The following is an 18,634-nucleotide window of genomic DNA, read 5'->3' as shown; positions in this document are numbered from 1 at the left end:
AACTATAGTTTTGGACTAATGAGTACACCCCAGATCAGCTAAATGCAGGCAAGAGTGTGTAAGGTAGTATTGAATGTATGACTGTCTGTCACCTTGATTACTCCAATTTGTCTCTAGACCTGTGCACCTACGTTATAAACTTTCATTTGTAGGCTAGATTGTAGCAACCTCATGATAGGTATAGGGCAAATTCTAGTATCATGTAGTAGCCTAAACCTATTGATGTTACATTGAGCTGGGTGAATGTAATATGAATGACAGTCATCCAATATGCTGTAATAGAAATAAGGCAATGTTAATAAATAAAACAAATCGGCCTCCCTAATCTTGAACGGCACCAACCGCCACTGGTTTACATTGATTAGATAACAACTTCATGGAGAAACCTCTGTTACTGTGCCATAGGGTGGTTGGAATGGTTGTATCAATAACACTTTATCAGTTAATTTCCATTCATGGTTTTACAATTAGGCGATCTAACTTTGTCATTGACGCTGGAGCTGGAGGCTGATATTGTTGTTCATCATGACTACCAGATGTTTTATGTGACCTGAGATTCAGAGACATAAATGCTCAGAACATACTGAAGTGCGTTTGTTGATGAGCAGAGGTGACTTCTGCCCTGAGACCAATAGATCCCAGTTAGTCGGTGGTCTCATTGTGATGACCTCACAAATGAGATGTGGCCTACTCCCCATCATGGGCCATGGTCAGGTGCAGAGGGTGTACTCCTGACTCACTCAAATACTCACTCCTCTGGGCTACCCTTCATGCTGGCAAACGGGTCTGAATCTTTTGGAGAGTTCAAGCGGGACTAATACCTACCATCTCACAACACCCAAAAAAAATGACGAAAAGTTGGGCTTCAAACAAGTGGAGGTGAAAGATCAGAGGATATCGGCGGTAAATATCGTTAATATTCGCCTTTACACAATACATGGCTTCAGGATTGACGCCAATTCTATATTTATATTACACTTTTTGATTGTTTTTTTTCTCTTAACGCCATTCACGTTATAGGTGTGGGTGCGCTGTCTGTAACACATTCAGACATTTTACTTGTGCACTCAGAAAAAGTTTTGTTTCTCTGACTAGCAAATATGCTGGGGGAATTGCCATTTTCACATTATTGTTGTATTATGATGAAGTTTATATTGTGTCATTTTTGAACGCCTTGTCATTTGGTTTTCCCTTTCAGCAAAGCACTAGCAGGCAAATTGTAAACACACAAAGAATGGCCAATTTGCAAAAGATAGAGTAAAAGGACTAAGTCAAAAAATATTGTATATTAGTATATTAATATTCTTTATTTTCCTTTTAGTGATAGGTGCCTGTAAATATATATCCCACTCAGCTAAAGCAACAGCAACAGTCTACTGAGCTCTCTAATCAGACTGGTGCAATATTTTATTTTCCCACTGCAGCAATACTAAAACAATCCAAACGGAACAATCTGTACTGTATTGATATACCAACGCACATCCTAATCTGCACCAATGCAATACACCAATTAATATCTACATCTGAAATGTCTTCAGACACGTATTGCATTTCAGAGTAGTGGCCATTCAAGATGGGATGCAGGTTGAAAGTGGGGGGATTCAAGGACTCAATGTTCAGCCTGTCTAGAAAAACGGATCAATAAGGTGTTCAATCTACCATAAGGGCCAGGGGTCTGAATCGCTTGGTTAGTTCAAGCTCTCATCTCCAGGTCTACTACTCTGTCTCCTCCCACCCTCGACCCTCTACCAACGCAACCTCAGCCTCTCTCCTGTTTCCTAGAAGTCACTCAGGGAGGTATTTCCTCAATACCTCCCTGGTGTTGAGGAAATACCATCTCCACCTGCACTCAAGACAGCTGTCATCAGCCCCCTTCTAAAGAAGCCAACCCTGGACCCTGAAGTTCCGGCCAATTATAGGCCTAAGTTCCATTAAGACCCGTGACAATCATATCAGATCCAACTCAGACCCGTGACATTATTTAGAATTCTGGATACAGGTGGATCCATGAACACCTCTAGTTGGCAACCCTCACCAGGTCCAGCACTCGCCCATAACCCACCTCACCGTTGCAGGCCAGAACATCCCTCTCTCATCCTCAGTCCCCAATCTGGGTGTTAAGTTTTGACTCCTCTCTGACCTTCAATGATCACTTCAAACACCTGTGCAAAGCATAATTATATCACCTCAAAACATTGCCAAACTCCGTCCCACTCTTACTCAGTCTGATGCAGATAAGCTCATCCATGCATTTGGCTCCTCAAGGCTGGACTACTGCAAAGCACTCTATTCAGGATCCCTGGCAGGAGTCTCTAGAAGCTCCAGTACATTAAAAACAATGCTGCCAAGATCCTGATGAGAGTGAGTAAGCATGAACACATAACCACCATCCTGGAATCTCTGCACTGGCTCCCCGTCTCACTCAGAATGTCCCATAACCCCACCCGCAACCTCAAGTCAAGCGATAACCTTCTCCTCAACGTCCCCAGGACCAAGCTCTGCTCCATGGGGGATCAGGCTTTCTGCTCGACAGCCACCCCGCCTCTGGAATGCACTCCCAGACCACCTGAAGGCACCACAGACTCTGGGCTCTTTCAAAAATGGCCTAAAACATGTCCCCTTTAGGAAGGCCTTCTGGTAGTTATAGCTGTGTTCCTTGTTATCCTTGTCCCTTGTAGACTCACCTGTGTTCTTTGTGTGAGTGGCCCTGTCTAGTTATGGCCTTTCTCTTGTCTACGTCTTTTGTTTTTATTTATTTTAATGCATTTACTGTAGCACTTTGAGATTGGTTTTCAATGAAAAGCGCGTTATATAAATTAAATGTATTATTATTTTTATTAAGGCAACGCTTCCATACTGTAAAGGCTGTACTGTAGTCACTATAGGTATTTTATTCCCTTTAGTGCCCTACATGAATGGCACCATAAGTCATACCATCTTGAAAGGCACAAGAGACAATACGCTGTTTTCATCTCAAATGGAAGAGAAAGGCCTTTGAATTTGAGACTATTACTAAAACAAATTTAGCCTCAGGCCGTGTCCTTGAATCAACGTCAATAGTTTTTAGATTTGTTTATCTTGGCAGAAGATCGAGGCTACTAAAATGTACTCCACTTATGGCTGGTGCATTTGTCTGTTTATGTAAGGTGCCCATTTAGGCCTTTACTATAGCCTAAATGCCTGATACATTAGTAGGCTAAGCTTCCAAACCATGTATGTGTTGTTTAGTTAGTTTTGCTCAAGACTTTTAAAAGATATGATATTGCATTGTATAACATACATATGATACAATATAATACTATTTAGAAATATAGTTGGGTCTAGAGCCATATCTCAAAAAGAGTGATCACCTATTGCAGGAGGAAAAGATGGAAAAGCGTTTATTTTCTCTGTAAATTATATCACAGCTGGAAGATACATTTGAGAGACACAAGTGAACAGGCTCATATCTGCTCCGTCTCCAACAAACAAATCAATAAATCTATAAGCACAACTGGTCCTAAACATGAATGACCAAAGATGCTACCAAAGTTGATGTGAAGCTGACTGGCGACAAACATACGTAGAATGGAATGTCGGCAATGTCTTTTATGTAATCTGGTAAGCATGGGCTTGACTATTCCCTGTCGATTTCGCATGGGTGGATTTCAGCTATGTTAGTGCACTTCCTACACAACATAGGTCCCCCTCTTCCTCTTCTCTCAACATAGTGTTGCAACATCTGTTTGAGGCATTGGGGGGCACTGATGGTTTCCCATTGACTTATTATTGGGTTACTCCAAAATGACCAGATTCAAGTGCTTCTACCCAAACATTAACTAAAAAACAAAAGTCCTTCACATGCCTGCCCGTTACGTCGCATGACAGTCATAATGTGTTGTAATCAGTGGAGGCTGCTGACGGGAGGACGGCTCATAATAATGGCCGGAACAGAGTGAATGGAATGGCATCAAACACATGGAAACCATTTGTTTGATGTATTTGATACCATTCCACCTATTCCGCTCCAGCCATTACCACGAGCCCGTCCTTCCCAATTAAGGTGCCACCAACCTCCTGTGGTTGTAATACATTCAGCTTTATGCTAATGTTTCAATCATATGTCAATCGTTGTTAATCCAACCATGTTGTCCTCACAGAGTTGACGGTTGTGCCCTTTCTAACCCTGAAGAGTGCAGTGTAAATCACGTTTTTTCCCTGAAAGTTAGCAGCTTGCACTCTAAGCCGGATTGTTTCCCAGGTTATGGCAGTTGCCTCAGACTGTTTCCTCAGACTCTCTCCCTAGGCAGCTAGCTACTAATACAACTGAGATTTCAGTTCCTTGCACATTGACTTTTACAATGTTGGCTTAAAGTATCTTTCTGAGGTTTAAGTAAGTGTTTATAAGGGTTTCCCTTTCCAATTGTTCTCTGGGACAGAAAATACAGCCAGCAGAGTTGTTTGGGGATTTACTTTATGATACTATGATGTTAGTCAGACATGTACAGGTCTGCTAAGCATGACACTACCAAACCAATTTTGAAACTGTAGCACTAACAATAGCTTCTGGGACAGTGACTTGGACATAGACACTTAGCACCTTACGTAGTTATGTTGGTCCACTCATGTTTAAATTAAGCACTTAACAGTGATTACCGTCCTGCCACATAAGCCCCCAGCTTACCCTGACAAAAGAGGATACCGCGTGTCCTTACCGTTCGCCCGGCTTATCCAGACTCGTTTGCGTGTCTAACTCTTCGCTTAACCTCCAGGTGAGATCTGCATGGGATCAATATGGCCGATGCTCCACCGTCCTCCGCTCAGTCGAGGCAGAGGAGAGGAGAGAGTCGTAGCAGCTCTCCCTATAGCCCAGTGGTCAAGCAGTCCACCTCGGTGATCAGAGTCAGAGAGTAGTGGGGCTGGCTCTCAGGACTACCAGGCTGCTGCTGCTGCTGCGTCTGTGCATCTGCTGAAGACCGTCGTCGCACGTCCAGAGGCTCCGTTGGTGGAGGAAGAAGCCCAGAATCCCCATAGTTTTACCTCCAGGTGCTCAGAGTGCCTTAGCAAAGCCCAGGTGTTAGGTCAGATATAGTCTTGTAAAGGTATAAAACACAATGCCTGTAGTGTAGAGTTGTTTCCTCCAGATTACTCTACCCCCTTCACACACAGCCAGACTGTCAGGTATGCTGAAGGAGACCTGACAGACTCTCAGAGAGAGAACCAGCCCTGGAAATCCAGCACCTCTTACGGTAATAAACAATCAGCTCCTAGACACCAACACTTGGAAAGATAACTAAAAAATGTGTTTCAAAGAAAAGCAAATGTGGAAAACAACATCAATTCTCTAGAAATCTCCTGCAGTGCGTTGTTAAGTAAACAGAATGTTATTTATGCAGGACTGAAATATGGTAAAATCTCATGAGAGTACTTTTTAAACTCCAAGATCCAGATGAGTTAAATCTGTCCATTTCCCCTTGTTTAGATTATAACACAACACTCTATATGAGAGGTTCCAGGACAGCTTGACTGAGTTGTTCACCCCACAGATTCCTTCAACACTGCTGAAAAGTGAGGGAAAAGTGGATCATAATTGATTGATAGGCTCTTACAGACCTCTTAATGTTTGTATAGGTTTCCAGTAACCCAACAAAGGTTTCCATTCATATGAAACAAAAATAAAGGACAAAGATTGTATCAATGTGCGTCATGAAAGGTGTATCCTCCTTTGGGTCCTTGTGAGTTAATTCCAGCTCTGTCCTCACTCACAGACAGAGAGAGAGAAAGAGAGAGTGACTCCAGCGTTGTTCTTAGTTACACAGGAGAGACGTTGTGAATCTCGGTGCTCCAGTGATGGAAACTTCAGAGATACTGAGTGTCAGAGATACTGAGTGTCCCGACTAAGTGGGAGCCCCGTTGATTGTAAATGCGGCAGCTGCAATCACAGAGAGAGAGAAACAGGCAGACACTGAAGCAATGTTCCTTCTGGAAAAGTTCAAAGTATCCTCTTTTGTTGATGTACAGTGTAGTGTAGTAGTACTCTTCTGCTTGGCTCGAGCCAGCTTCTGTCAGAGCGCACCGTTTTAGACTGTTTAGTTATGGAGGGATGGGAGGGCAGGATGGACAGAGGGGGGAGCTAAGTGCAAGAAGGGGGGTGAGGGATTGAATGGCCTCATCACTATTTTGCCCCCTCTCCTCCTTTCCTCCCCTCCCCTTCCAGACATAAATACATTCAAATACAAATGCGTACGCACGCACACACACATTCACACACACTAGCTCCTCCTCTCCAGAGCTCAGGCCAGTGGCAGACTCGAGTCAAATCAAACAACGCTGGCTTGGAATATCTGCAGTTGGTGTGTGTGTGTGTGTGTGTGTACACGACACGTGTGTGTGTGTGTGTATGTCACAGTCTGCACTGACCTCTGCACCAAGGACAGACAGACAGATAGATTTGATCATTTAAAACAATACAACCACACGTGGATAATGCATTTAAAATCATCGAGGATGACACAAAACTGTTTGACAACTTTTTTCTATTGTGGTCTTCTTAAATAAATGGTTCAAAAAGTAACACACATAACACAGTAGTGTGTGGTGCCAGGACAACAACCTCTCCCTCAACGTCAGCAAGACAAAGGAGCTGATCGTAGACTACAGGAAAAGGAGGGCCGAACACATCGACGGGGCTGTAGTGGAGCGGGTCGAGAGTTTCAAGTTCCTTGGTGTCCACATCACCAACAAACTATCAACACACCAAGAAAGTCGTGAAGAGGGCACGACAACACCTATTCCCCCTCAGGAGACTGAAAAGATTTGGCATGGGTCCCCAGATCCTCAAAAGGTTCTACAGCTGCACCATCGAGAACGTCGTGGTATGGCAACTGCTCGGCATCCGACCGTAAGGCGCTACAGAGGGTAATGCGTACGGTCCAGTACATCAGGACAAGCTTCCTGCCATTCAGGACCTATACTAGGCAGTGTCAGAGTAAGGCCCAAAAAATTGTTGAAGACTCCAGTCCCCCGTCATAGACTGTTCTCTCTGCTACCGCACGGCAAGTGGTACCAGAGCGCCAAGTCTATGTCCAAAAGGCTCCTTAACAGCTTCTACCCCCAAGCCATAAGACTAATGAACAATTAATCAAATGACCACCCGGACTATTTACATTGCATAGTCACTTTACACCTACCTACGTTGTCACTGGTGTAGAGAGGAGTAGGCAGGAGGCAGTCGCAGGTTTAGAACTACTGAATTTATTTAAGCACCATAGCTCAAAACGGGACGGAACCCAAACGATGTTGTGCTCAAAATATTTACATTTACATTTTAGTCATTTAGCAGACGCTCTTATCCAGAGCGACATACAGTTAGTGAGTGCATACATTTTTTTTCATACTGGTCCCCTGTGGGAAACGAACCCACAACCCTGGCGTTGCAAACGCCATGCTCTACCAACTGAGCTACACGGGAATACAGTGGAGAAAAAAAGTATTTAGTCAGTAATTGTGTTCTCCCACTTAAAACGATGAGAGAGGCCTGTAATTTTCATCATAGGTACACGTCAACTATGACAGACAAATTGAGAAAAGAAAATCCAGAAAATCACATTGTAGGATTTTTTATGAATTTATTTGCAAATTATGGTGGAAAATAAGTATTTGGTCACCTACAAACAAGCAAGATTTCTGGCTCTCACAGACCTGTAACTTCTTCTTTAAGAGGCTCCTCTGTCCTCCACTCGTTACCTGTATTAATGGCACCTGTTTGAACTTGTTATCAGTATAAAAGACACCTGTCCACAACCTCAAACAGTCACACTCCAAACTCCACTATGGCCAAGACCAAAGAGCTGTCAAAGGACACCAGAAACAAAATTGTAGACCTGCACCAGGCTGGGAAGACTGAATCTGCAATAGGTAAGCAGCTTGGTTTGAAGAAATTAACTGTGGGAGCAATTATTAGGAAATGGAAGACATACAAGACCACTGATAATCTCCCTCGATCTGGGGCTCGACGCAAGATCTCACCCCGTGGGGTCAAATGATCACAAGAACGGTGAGCAAAAATCCCAGAACCACACGGGGGAACCTAGTGAATGACCTGCAGAGAGCTGGGACCAAAGTAACAAAGCCTACCATCAGTAACACACTACGCCGCCAGGGACTCAAATCCTGCAGTGCCAGACGTGTCCCCCTGCTTAAGCCAGTATATGTCCAGGCCCGTCTGAAGTTTGCTAGAGTGCATTTGGATGATCCAGAAGAGGATTGGGAGAATGTCATATGGTCAGATGAAACCAAAATATAACTTTTTGGTAAAAACTCAACTTGTCGTGTTTGGAGGACAAAGAATGCTGAGTTGCATCCAAAGAACACCATACCTACTGTGAAGCATGGGGGTGGAAACATCATGCTTTGGGGCTGTTTTTCTGCAAAGGGACCAGGACGACTGATCCGTGTAAAGGAAAGAATGAATGCCCCATGTATCGTGAGATTTTGAGTGAAAACCTCCTTCCATCAGCAAGGGCATTGAAGATGAAACGTGGCTGGGTCTTTCAGCATGACAATGATCCCAAACACACCGCCCGGGCAACGAAGGAGTGGCTTCGTAAGAAGCATTTCAAGGTCCTGGAGTGGCCTAGCCAGTGTCCAGATCTCAACCCCATAGAAAATCTTTGGAGGGAGTTGAAAGTCCGTGTTGCCCAGCGACAGCCCCAAAACATCACTGCTCTAGAGGAGATCTGCATGAAGGAATGGGCCAAAATACCAGCAACAGTGTGTGAAAACCTTGTGAAGACTTACAGAAAATGTTTGACCTGTGTCGTTGCCAACAAAGGGTATATAACAAAGTATTGAGAAACTTTTGTTATTGACCAAATACCTATTTTCCACCATAATTTGCAAATAAATTCATTAAAAATCCTACAATGTGATTTTCTGGATATTTTTTTCTCATTTTGTCTGTCAAAGTTGACGTGTACCTATGATGAAAATTACAGGCCACTCTCATCTTTTTAAGTGGGAGAACTTGCACAATTGGTGGCTGACTAAATACTTTTTTTCCCCACTGTATATCTTCATAAACAAAAAGGCACAGGGCGAACCCAAAGTACAAAATATAAAGTACTCAGGAAATAGTAGGAGAGATTCCTCTCAGGAAAACAAGTAACATTACCAATGACCGACAAAGGCAAATGGCAGAGGAAGTATATATACAGTGATAGAGTGGGGATTGGAACCAGGTGTGTGTAATGATGACGAGACAAGTCCGGGGTTGATGAGTGAAGGGCGTTTGGCAGCAGTAGGTTCGGCAGCAGCTAGAAGGCCGGCGACGCCGAACGCCTGAGCTGGACAGGAGGGGGAGCCAAAGCAAAGGCTGGTACAAATTACCTAGACTAACCTGTACCCCCACACATTGACTCGGTACCCCCTGTATATAGCCTCGTTATTGTTATTTTATTGTGTTACTTTTAATTTAATTTTTTACTTTAGTTTATTTAGTAAATATTTATCCAGACTCGTTGAACTGCATTGTTGGTTTAGGGCTTGTAAGTAAGCATTTCACGGTAAGGTTGTTGTATTAAGGGCTTGTAAGTAAGCATTTCACGGTAAAGTTATTGTACCTGTTGTATTTGGCGCGTGACAAATAAAAATTTGATTTGACAGTAGACCTAGCCTACCAGGCATACTTGGGTTACACATATAGGTTACATTGTAACCTTTCCAAGATGGCGTAGTAGTGCAGTTGTGTTTTTATCGTATGTCTGTAAATAGCCTGTAAATACCCTATTTTTCTGTATTTTTCGTACATATTTCCATATCAGACTTTTCATCCTTCTACAAAATATACTTTCCTGCAACCCGCCTCACTCAATGTGGAACGGATTCTATTATTGACTTACCTTTATCTAGAATCTAGAATCTCCAGTTGAAACTAGCTAGCCAGCTAGCCAGCTAACTAGCTACTTGCTATTAGCCTCAGCTAGCGGTATTTCACCCAGAACATTGGATTTTTTCTGCGGGATTAATTTTAATCACTGGACATTAATCACCGGATATTCGGCCAGTCTGCACAGCGCGTTATCGACCCAGAACATATCCGTTTTTCCGCCGGAATCACTGAATCACTGGACCTTTAACTCCGGATTCATCGCTATCAGTTAGCTACAACAAAACGGACGCTGTGGTCTGGCTAATCATCCTGAGCTAGGCCCATCTCCCGGCTATCTACCTCTCTGTCAACCGGACGGGACCAACTAGTGTTGACACGGAGCCCCGCCGATCCTACACGACTGGTCTGCCGACGAAATCATCTGATGTGGTTACGACGTTAACCACGAAGATTCCATCCATCTGCTAGCCCCGGCCCGCTAGCACACGCTAGCCGTGGCCTCTTACTCACTAGTTTACCACCGGACCTTATGATAACTCAGCTATACAGCTGATGTCTGCTGGACTGTTCCTTTTTACGGTACTACATCCTGTTTATGTTTAGCCTCAGCCCAAACATGGTTAGTTTATTGTTGTTTCGGGTTATTTCTAATTTTACTATATCACTGTAGACCCCCAGCCTAGCTAAACCTGCCTTAGATAGCTCCTTTGCCCCTCCCCCTATACACGCGGAGACCGACTCAATTGATGCCTCCAGCGATGCTATCTCTTTAATTGTTACCCAACGCTTAGGTTTACCTCCACTTTACTCATATCCTTCCATATCCTTGTCTGTACATAATGCCCTGAATCTTTTCTATAACACCCGGAAATCTGCCCCCTTTATTCTATGTACCCAACGCACTAGAAGACCAGTTCTTAAAGCCTTTAGCCGTATCCTTATTCTAGTCCTCCTCTGTTCCTCTGGTGATGTAGAGGCTAACCCAGGCCCTGCAGCCCTCAGTATCACTCCTACTCCCCAGGCGCTATCATTTGATGACTTCTGTAATCGCAAAGTCTTGGTTTCTTGCACATAAATATCAGAAGTCTACTTCCTAAGTTTGAGTTATTCACTGCGTTAGCACACTCTGCCAACCCTGATGTTCTAGCAGTGTCTGAATCCTGGCTCAGGAAGGCCACCAAAAATTCTGAAATTTCCATCCCCAACTATAACATTTTCCGTCTAGATAGAACTGCCAAAGGGGGTGGAGTTGCAATCTACTGTAGAGATAGCCTGCAGAGCTCTATCATACTATCCAGGTCTGTGCCCAAACAGTTTGAGCTTCTACTTCTAAAGATCCACCTTTCCAGAAATAAGTCTCTCACTGTTGCCGCTTGCTACAGACCCCCCTCAGCCCCCAGCTGTGCCCTGGACACAATATGTGAATTGATTGCCCCCCATTTATCCTCAGAGTTTGTACTGCTTGGTGACCTAAATTGGGATATGCTTAATACCCCAGCCATCCTACAATCCAAGCTAGATGCCCTCAACCTCACGCAAATTATCAACGAACCTACCAGGTACAACCCTAAATCCGTAAACATGGGTACCCTCATAGATATCATCCTGACTAACATACCCTCTAAATACACCTCAGCTGTCTTCAACCAGGATCTCAGCCATCACTGCCTTATTGCCTGCGTCCGTAACGGGTCCGCGGTCAAACGACCACCCCTCATCACTGTCAAACGCTCCCTAAAACACTTTAGCGAGCATGCCTTCCTAATTGACCTGGCCCAGGTATCCTGGATGGATATAGATCTCATTCCATCAGTAGAGGATGCCTGGTTGTTCCTTAAGAGTAATTTCCTCTCAATCTTAAATAAACATGCCCCATTCAAAAAATACAGAACTAAGAACCGATATAGCCCCTGGTTCTCCTCAGACTTGACTGCCCTTGACCAGCACAAAAACATCCTGTGGCGTACAGCATTAGCATCAAATAGCCCCCGCGATATGCAACTTTTCAGGGAAGTTAGGAACCAATATACACAAGCAGTCAGGAAAGCAAAGGCTAACTTTTTCAAACAGAAATTTGCATCCTGTAGCACTAACTCCAAAAAGTTTTGGGACACTGTAAAGTCCATGGAGAATAAGAGCACTTCCTCCCAGCTGCCCACTGCACTGAGGCTAGGAAACACTATCACCACCGATAAATCTACAATAATCGAGAATTTCAACAAGCATTTTGCTACAGCTGGCCATGCTTTCCATCTGGCTACCACTAACCCGGCCACCAACTCTGCACCCTCTGCTGCAACTTGCCCATGCCCCCCGCTTCTCCTTCACACAAATTCAGACAGCTGATGTTTTGAAAGCGCTGCAAAATCTGGACCCCTACAAATCAGCTGGGCTAGACAATCTGGACCCTTTCTTTCTAAAACTAGCCGCCGAAATTGTCGCAACCCCTATTACTAGTCTGTTCAACCTCTCTTTCATAACGTCTGAGATCCCCAGAGATTGGAAAGCTGCCGCGGTCATCCCCCTCTTCAAAGGGGGTGACACTCTAGATCCAAACTGCTACAGACCTATATCCATCCTGCCCTGCCTTTCGAAAGTATTTGAAAGCCAAGTTAACAAACAGATCACCGACCATTTCGAATACCACCGTACCTTCTCCGCTATGCAATCCGGTTTCCGAGCTGGTCACGGGTGCACTTCAGCCACGCTCAAGGTCATAAACGATATTATAACCGCGATTGATAATAGACAGTACTGTGCAGCCGTCTTCATCAACCTGGCCAAGGCTTTCGACTCTGTCAACCACCGCATTCTTATTGGCAGACTAAATAGCCTTGGTTTCTCAAATGACTGCCTCGCCTGGTTCACCAACTACTTCTCAGATAGAGTTCAGTGTGTCAAATCGGAGGGCCTGTTGTCTGGACCTATGGCAGTCTCTATGGGGGTGCCACAGGGTTCAATTCTTGGGCCGACACTTTTCTCCGTGTATATCAATGATGTCGCTCTTGCTGCTGGTGACTCTCAGATCCACCTCTACGCAGACGACACCATTTTGTATACATCTGGCCCTTCATTGGACACTGTGTTAACAAACCTCCAAACGAGCTTCAATGCCATACAACAATCCTTCAGTAGCCTCCAACTGCTCTTAAACACTAGTAAAACTAAATGCATGCTTTTCAATCGAACGCTGCTGGCACCCGCCCACCCGACTAGAATCACCACTCTCGACGGGTCTGACCTAGAGTATGTGGACAACTACAAATACCTAGGTGTCTGGTTAGACTGTAAACTCAACTTCCAGACTCACATAAAGAATCTCCAATCCAAAGTTAAATCTAGAATCGGCTTCCTATTTCGCAACAAAGCCTCCTTCACTCATGCTGCCAAACATGCCCTCGTAAAACTGACTATCCTACCGATCCTTGACTTCGGCGATGTCATTTACAAAATAGCCTCCAACACTCTACTCAGCAAATTGGATGTAGTCTATCACAGTGCCATCCGTTTTGTCTCCAAAGCCCCATACACTACCCACCACTGTGACCTGTACGCTCTTGTTGGCTGGTCCTCACTACATGTTCGTCGTCAAACCCACTGGCTCCAGGCCATCTATAAATCACTGCTAGGCAAATCCCCGCCTTATCTTAGCTCATTGGTCACCATAGCAGCACCCACCCGTAGTCTGCGCTCCAGCAGGTATATCTCACTGGTCATTCCCAAAGCCAACACCTCCTTTGGCCGCCATTCCTTCCAGTTCTCTGCTGCCAATGACTGGAACGAATTGCAAAAAATCTCTGAAGCTGGAGTCTCTTATCTCCCTCAATAACTTTAAGCATCAGTTGTCAGAGCACCTTACCGATCACTGCACCTGTACACAGCCCATCTGAAATTAGCCCACCCAACTACCTCATCCCTATATTGTTATTTATTTTGCTCTTTTGCACCCCAGTATCTCTATTTGCACATAATCTCTTGCACATCTAGCATTCCAGTGTTAATACTATTGTAATTATTCTGCACTATAGCCTATTTATTGCCTTACCTCCATAACTTGCTACATTTGCACACACTGTATATATATTTTCTGTTGTATTTTTGACTTTATGTTTTTTTACCCCATATGTAACTCTGTGTTGTTTTTATTGCACTGCTTTGCTTTATCTTGGCCAGGTCGCAGTTGTAAATGAGAACCTGTTCTCAACTGGTTTACCTGGTTAAATAAAGGTGAAATAAAAATAAAATAAAAAAAATAGCACATAACCAAACAAAGGACAGGACGACATTGTCATAGAGCAGGATTCCCACAGTAGATCAGCGATCTCAGGCTCCTAAACTGAGTTATGTGATTGTTTCAAATAAAATCACATTTTATTTACCACAGCACCAAATACAACAGGTGTAGACCTTACAGGGCAATGCAAATCATCTGGGTAGCCATGATTAGCTGTTCAGGAGTCTTATGGCTTGGGTGTAGAAGCTGTTAAGAAGCCTTTTTGACCTAGACTTGGCGCTCCGGTACTGCTAGCCGTGCGGTAGCAGAGAGAACAGTCTATGACTAGGGTGGCTGGAGTCTTTGACAATTTTTAGGGCCTTCCTTTGACACCACCTGGTATAGAGGTCCTGGATGGCAGGAAGCTTGGCCCCAGTGATGTACTGGGCCGTACACACTACCCTCTCTAGTGCCTTGCGGTCGGAGGCCGAGCAGTTGCCATACCAGGCGGTGATGTAACCAGTCAGGATGCTCTCGATGGTGCAGCTGTAGAACTTTTGAGGATCTGAGGACCCATGCCAAATCTTTTTCAGTCTCCTGAGAGGGAATAGGCTTTGTCGTGCCCTCTTCACGACTGTCTTGGTGTGTTTGGACCATGATAGTTTGTTGGTGATGTGGACACCAAGGAACTTGAAGCTCTCAACCTGTTCCACTACAGCCCCGTCGATGAGAATGGGGGCGTGCTCAGTCCTCTTTTTTTTTCCTGTAGTCCACAACCATCTCCTTTGTCTTGATCACGTTGAGGGAGTGATGATGGCGATGCCACAAAAAGCTGATTAGAAAACAATAAACACTTAAAAACATCTCAAATATGTACAAAATGTACAGAGCTCTCTGTTTAGGCTGCCTTACAGCTCCATGGCAACCACGGAACATGAATTATGTATGTACATAGCAGGAGCCAAAAGAGTAAGGGACATAATGCAATCCTTTCTATCCTGTGTGCTGAGGGCTGGTCTGATTTATTCATTAAGGGGTAGTTCACCCAAAATACAAAATGACATATTGGTATCCTTACCCTGTCAGCAGTCTATAGACAAGGTATGACACTAATCCATGCTTTTGTTTAGTTTCACTGGCACTGTTTCCCTGGCACAAATCCCATGCAAGTGGTGGTATCGATATTATCAGTTTTTGCGCATCTTGTCCAAATCATTCGAAAGTATCTAAATTGATTGTGAAGCTCAACAAAGTCACTTATAGATGATTTGAACATGATGAGCGAAAAATGCTAATATCGGTCCAATTTGTGCCACAAATACTAAAACGTTAGTATTTGGAAACAGTGCAAGCCACTGCGAGGGAAACTAAACCAAAGCATGGATTGCTGTCATACACTACATGACCAAAAGTATGTGGACGCTCGTCGAACATCTCATTCCAAAATCATGGGCATTAATATGGAGTTGGTCCCCCCTTTGCTGCTATAACGGCCTCCACTCTTCTGGGAAAGCTTTCCACTAGATGTTGGAACATTGCTGCGGGGACTTGCTTCCATTCAGCCACAAGAGCATTAGTGAGGTCGGCGTTCCAATTCATCCCATTAAATAGAATGATTCATCAGTCTTTTCATCAATCGGTTATATAATGTTTTTCAGGCTAGTTACCAGACATCAAATCTGGTTTTCAATATCAGCTATACGAGAAGTCCATTATGCTGAACATAAATATCCTGACGTGAACTATGCAGATGGAGGTGGTTTTGGGAGGCATATTTGGGTGGGGTCTTTAACATCCAGAAACACATACGTACACACACACAAAGACCTGGCAAATACCTACAAATATTTAGGTATCGGTTTACCTTACCTCCATTTACCTTCCAACTGCTTTTGACCAGCCCAAAGACTCTGGTAAAAATTTTTTTTTAAAGAATAGGCCCACACAGGCCTCACCTATAGAAGAGGAGTCTTGTGACAGTGTTGTTTCAGTGCTAATCTATTCATTTACATTTAATGGTCTGTTTAAGCCCAACCCCATCACAACCCCTAACTCCTGTTGTCATGACCATTCACTCCTCTCATTCACAACACCGGCTTCCTTAATGAAGTATAGTTTGAAAAGTAGTTTATCGCAGATTAAACACATTCCTCGCATGGATACACACGCATCTCTTAGGAGAGAAATATGCTGTTAATGTAAGTGTGGATTTGAGAACAATCAATGCGAGCGTTTTGTCGAAAGCTCCACTCCAATAGGAGACATTTGGAAAATGTCCAGGTGCAGCCTTTGGTTCAAGTTCAATGACATTCACAAGACTTTTACTTGTTTGGGATTACAGCGCTTAAAAGGAAAAATCAAAGCACTGTTTTCCTTTTTGGTTTCCAATAGATACACCAATGTGGTCTAAAATAATGGACAGTAGTAGTGATCACTTTGTTTGCTAAAATGACTCTCCCTCCTCTACGTAATAAATAATGTTTGCAATGAGGGCATGAACTGAAAGGTGAATGTAAGAGGAGTGCTATTCATGTGGCTTCCTGTCCGGTGAGTCCTCGCCCATATAGCTGCTTCATGACAACTCCTTTTATATAATCAGTGCATACCTGGGTCAACTGTATATATTCTAGAGTAGGTCACATAGAACACTGATCTCATCTGACTGAGAAACTGAAAAGTAATTGAGGTATCAAAATATTCTGAAAAGGTCTCAATTCAATGTACCGCAATTGAATTGAGACACTTCATTTAAAGGGTCCTTATTACAGTGTGATTGTATGTAGAGGGCTGCATTCCCACGGGATGCCCTCCGTATTCTTCATAATGTGGTTTGGTGGTGGTCAGACAGACAACTTTAGGATGAAAATATTGTTGTTGTCCCTCAGATTATTTGGAAATGGTTGTCTTTCTTCTTTGTATGCTTTAGCCTAGGCCATCGGTTCCCAAACTAGGGGTGCGGGAGAATTTACAAAATCCTGAAAAAATACACTACCGGTCAAAAGTTTTAGAACACCTACTCATTCAAGGGTTTTTCTTTATTTGTACTATTCTCTACATTGTAGAATAACAGCGAAGACATCAAAACTATGAAATAACACATATGGAATCATGTAGTAACCAAAAAAGTTTTTAACAAATCCAAGAGTGTGCAAAGCTGTCACAAGGCAAAGGGTGGCTATTTGAAGAATCTCAAATATAAAATATGTTTTGATTTGTTTAACACTTTTTTGGTTACTACATGATTCCATATGTGTTATTTCATAGTTTTGATGTCTTCACAATTATTCTACAATGTAGAAAATAGTAAAACATTTGATTGCTGAGGATATAATTTTAAAAAATCAATTTTAGAATAAGGCTGTAATGTAACAAAATGTGGAAAAGGTCAAGGGGTCAGAATACTTTCCAAAGGCACTGTATATACAAAATCATTTTAATGTGGTTCACCTTAAAAATCTAAATGAAAATTATTCTAATCTAATTTCAACCAGAGAATCATTCCCACTGTGAATGGCTAGGCCCGCTGCACTATGAAACCACACACTATTGCAGAGACTTTGATATTCCCAGCCGCAATTGATACGGTGAAAACAATGTGTGGGGAGGCAGAGGCACAGAAACTCACATCAATATCTTTGTCAAATAACACTGTTAAACAAATAATTCATGCTATTGCTAGCAATCAAGAGGAAACTCTGACTGAATGACTCAAAAACTCCCCAGCTTATGCTCTCCAAATGGACGTTAGCTGTGAGGGCCGAGATGCCCACGCATTGACTTTTGTTTGCTATACATGTCGGGGGATGCTATTCACGAGGACATATAGTCTCACGATTCCTGAGTATGAAACGTCACAGGGGATGTTCAGTGTGCTGCGTAGCTACAGTGGGGAGAACAAGTATTTGATGCCCTGCCGATTTTGCAGGTTTTCCTACTTACAAAGCATGTAGAGGTCTGTAATTTTTATCATAGGTACACTTCAAAAATCCAGAAAATCACGTTGTATGATTTTTAAGTAATTCATTTGCATTTTATTGCATGACATAAGTATTTGATACATATATAGAGAGAAAAAAACATATGGGGGATTGGAAGTGATGCAGACAGTTACATTGATAGAAGTTACAATCTATCTGAAATATTAAAGCTGATCTACCCCCTAACATAAAAAAAAAATAAAATAAATGTGTCTCAGCTGTAGGTTGTAGACAGAGTTAAGAGTTGAAACGTTTACTCCTTAATACATTTCACTTATGTTTACAAGTCATGAGGACATGCCTATTTTGGTGGGGGGAGAGTGCAATACTCTTGCTAAAACCAAGTATAGAGTTTATTTGTTATAATTAATTGGTATTTGATTTAAAAGGTGATCGAATTGCTCCTGATTTGTAATGTTGTTAATGCATTTATTTTGAAGCTGTCAGTAGTTCCGATGTGGATGTGGTGGAGGAGTCAGGCGCAGGACACAGAGGATACGTCCAAAAGACTTTAATAGTCCCAAGTGCAACAAACAAACACGACCTCGAAAACAGACGGAGGCGAGGCAATTACGC

The sequence above is a fragment of the Coregonus clupeaformis genome, chromosome 20, assembly GCF_020615455.1.
Source record: "Coregonus clupeaformis isolate EN_2021a chromosome 20, ASM2061545v1, whole genome shotgun sequence".
Classification (NCBI taxonomy): Eukaryota; Metazoa; Chordata; class Actinopteri; order Salmoniformes; family Salmonidae; genus Coregonus; species Coregonus clupeaformis.
Note: the sequence above shows the minus strand (reverse complement) of the source record.